General features: G+C 27.6%; 1 pseudogene; it reads right to left on the bottom strand.

Moving 5' to 3' along the window:
• Positions 1 to 667: 667 nt before the first annotated feature.
• LOC129304168 (blue copper protein-like) lies at positions 668 to 2,815 on the bottom strand (annotated as a pseudogene).
• Positions 2,816 to 4,141: the final 1,326 nt, after the last annotated feature.

Raw genomic sequence — 4,141 nt, 5'->3', positions numbered from 1 at the left:
GTATAGCTGATAAATAGTGGATTTTTTACATATTTCACCATTTATAATGAAAGTTATCAAATTACTTGAGTTATGTAACCAAGAAAGATGAGTATTTCTTTTGGCTACTGGCTAGGATTAGGATAAATATGTTTTAGAAATAGAGATTAGTAAATCATACTGGTCTATTTTTTTTTTTTCAGAAAGCAATTAAAAGATTTTTTTATTCAATTTTTAAAACTCTGTTTTTTGACTTTTAAGGAAACATGGTAAAAAAAATTATTTTGAATTCTAAAAAATATTTTTAATTGAACAAAATAAAAAAAACAACAACAACATAAAGCACTAAAAAAAACGATAGGAGAATGAAATTAAAGTCCTAAAACAATAATTTATAACAATTAAATCCCCAATAAATTTTTTTAAAATATCAATTGTAATTATTAATTTAGACAATTATAAATTCTGAAGTTCTAATTACAAATAAAAATTTTAAATTTTAAATATAAATCTCAGTTTGTAATTAGAATTTCAATTCATAACCATTTAAATCAATATTTTTAATTTTTTAAAAAAATATTGAGTACCTAATTGTCATAAAGTTTTTGTTATAGGACTTTATTGTCATTCTCCAAAAAAACAAAAATTAGGCAATAATTAACCATGATCTCTAATAAATCACCATAAGGACAGAGAATATAATACTGCATTATATATTTAGTGTACAGCAATGCAACCTCATCTAATCAAATTAACCCCCATGATTAATTTGATGGCTCAGCATTCCCAATAAATAATAACAATAATAAGAAAAATCTTTGAAATAAACCAAAGCAATATGGAAACTGTAATTTTTAAAAATAATAATAATAATAATAAAGTAAATTCCCATAACAAACTAAAACCAAGAAAGCAAAGCCAAGCAAAACAACAATCCCACACAACTTGTCATGAAGTTCTGCAGAATCAATACTGAAACAGAACCAGAATTGACCTTCACATCATCATCATCATCATCTTTATCACTTGTTGCTGATCCTTTAGGGTTTGTAAAATTTCCATTAACGATCGTGTCTGGTGCCACGTCATCAGATCCAGAAACTGGGCTTGATGCAGGAGAAGGAGAAGAATCAACATAACTAGGGTTATCTCTCAAGCTTTTTGGCAACCCTTGTCCATACGTCACATTTATTTGAAAACGTTGCCCATTTTGACATTGCTCGCCGTCGTAGTCACTTGAGAAGAAGTATGTCATCCCTTCCTTCACCAGCGGCACAGCCACCGTCACCGGTCGGACTTCAGTGTTCGACGGATCTGAAGCTGACCACTCGGTTGTGTCTTTGTCTTGTGCATCGTCATAGTCACATAGTATGTACGTAGTGTGGTTGTATGTTTGTAAACCGAGTGATTGGTATCTGTGTTGAAAACTACACAAAAGCAATCGATGATATAACAAAGTGAGGTCAAGCTTTCAAGTTGTGAAATAAATATGCATACTAGAAAATTCAACTTACGTGTCAATCCTAATTCATTATGTGTTTAACAGTATACTGTTCATGTACTTGCTATAGGATTTATAAATAAGTTATTTTTAATTATCTTATCAAGGTAATTAAACTATTGATGTTATTTGGAAAAGAAAAAAATTTCTCAATTTATTATCATATTTTAAAATATTTTCTCTCTTACATATAAGATTTTAATCTACTCATAAAAAGCTATAAAAAATTAAATTTAAAAAATAATTAATGATTTATCTTTTTGTGCGAAGTGACTTATCACCGTCCATTTATTCTAAAAAATAATTTATAGATAAAAGCGGACGAAGTGCATAATTTTACTTTTACTGTGCCGAACTTTATTCTGATGATAATAATATATTTAAATGTTTTTTCACCAAAGGTATTTATTTATATGTATATTTATCCTGGTGCAACTCATGGTACCATATATTATTATATTAATCAATATAATATCGAACAATGTAGACAAATTTCAAATAAGATAAAATTTTACTGTCTGAAATATGCTTGATCTGAAGAGAATGCAAGAAAATTAATAGGAAAATAATTTGGACATTTTTTTATTTATTTAATTTAACTTCAATATTTTAATTTCTTGAAATATATTTTTAAAAAATAAAAAAAGCAATATTTATTTAAATTTTAAAAAAAAATTCTCCTACCTTTTATCATTTTTTTTCATCCCCAAATCCCCTCAACTCAGTATTCAAAACTGATATAACTAAAGGTGATCACAGTTCTCTGTATTACACTATTACCTCAATCTGGTTCTGTCCAGAAACCAGATCAGTGTCCAATATTTAAACCCAAGGAAGAAATAGATCAAGACAATTTGGAAGAATCAGATGAAACAACTGAAATCATGTAATTATACAGTAGAAATAAAGAAAGAAAAGGGTCGAGGAGAAGTATATATAAAGTCTGAGTCAATAATAAAGATTAAAAGAAAGTTATGAACAGAGCACATCAAGAGAAGCTCATCAACAGAAGAAGATGATACATACTGAGGAAATCTCCGAGGGAGAAGTGTTTGTCAGAAGCCCAATTCTGGTAATCAACATCAGGTTTCTCGAGATTGTCGAACCAACCCGGAGAATCTCCGACTGTGTAGTTCTTGTAAGCTCTGGCAGATCCTGAGAAACAGAGCACAAGAAGAAGAAGAAGAAGAAGAGAAGAGAGATTGGTGAATAGAAATGCAGAGGAGGAGGATCCTGTTCTGGGTTCCATTTCTGCCCTTGCCCCTTGGGATCAGTGGTTGAATTCGCAGAGGTTCTGACTTCCTAAGAAAACAAGAAATGAATGAGAATGTGAGATGGTGGTGTTGTCTGATATGGCGGTAATCTTTTATTTATAATATCAGTATTAACGCTGGCAGAAGTAACATGCAGTAATGTGTACAAGTCACCTTATTTTTAAAAAAATAGCAATCCAAATAAATAATTATAAATTCAGGATTTTTTTTGTTACCTCATGTATTATCTTATGGGAAGAGATTATATTTAAAACATAACACTAAATATGAATATCTTTTTGAGTAAGAATTTAAATTTTAATTTACTGTGTTGTGAGAAAATAACTTCTTCTACTATACTTGACCTTTGTTTGTAAACTCAAAAATTCTAATTATAAATAAGATATTTAATTTTAAATATAACTCTTAATGCTATGCTTGATGAGAGAGAAAAGTGAAAGGGAGAGAAAAATGAGAAGGAAAAGCGAAAAAAAAAATTATTTTTTCTCACTTGATTGTGGAGAGAAAAGTAAGAGGATTAAATCTTGATTTACTGTGTTGTGAGAAAATAACTTCTTCTACTATACTTGACCTTTGTTTGTAAACTCAAAAATTCTAATTATAAATAAAATATTTAATTCTAAATATAACTCTTAATGCTATGCTTGATGAGAGAGAAAAGTGAAAGGGAGAGAAAAATGAGAAGCAAAAGCAAAAAAAAAATATTTTTTCTCACTTTATTGTGGAGAGAAAAGTGAGAGTCTCCTTGAAAAGATTTTGGAGAGGAAATTTTATTTTTAAATTTATCTACTAGTTTTTATTGTTGCCGCCTCTTGCTTTTATTTATTTTTATCATAATATTTTTAGTATAATTACATTTTAATCATAAAATTTTACTAAATAAATAATATATTAATTTTAGATTTATTAGATAAATGCTAATTCTAAATTTTTAAATTAATTTTTAATTAATACCTTATATTTGATTCCGTCCAACTCATAGATTATCTCCTTTGCAGTATTGAAGGCAAATACTAAACTACTTTTAATTAAATTGCTACATACTTCCTTTCATTCTTATTATAAGATGCTTTTAACTATTTTATCAAAAAAATTTAATTTTTTAATATTATAAAAAAATAAGATGTACTTTCATTCTTACTATTGATTTTAAATAATATATAATTACATCAAATAGCTTCATGCTAATTAAAAAGGAGTAAAATTGAACGAAGTAGTTTAATTATTACAATGTATTATATATTTTGAATTAAAAATTACTTCTAAAAAGTGTTTTATGCATAAGACCGGGAGAGTATAAAAAAAGCTATAATTTAAACTTTTAACTATTTATTTAATGATGAAGTCTCCTACCTCTCAAGTCAATTTTAATTGGTTGCAATTGAGA

This window comes from Prosopis cineraria, unplaced genomic scaffold (assembly GCF_029017545.1).
Source record: "Prosopis cineraria cultivar Desert tree isolate PC_DT_omini unplaced genomic scaffold, ASM2901754v1 PC2, whole genome shotgun sequence".
NCBI classification, from domain to species: domain Eukaryota; kingdom Viridiplantae; phylum Streptophyta; class Magnoliopsida; order Fabales; family Fabaceae; genus Prosopis; species Prosopis cineraria.
Note: the sequence above shows the minus strand (reverse complement) of the source record. Positions and strands in the feature narration are given on the sequence as shown.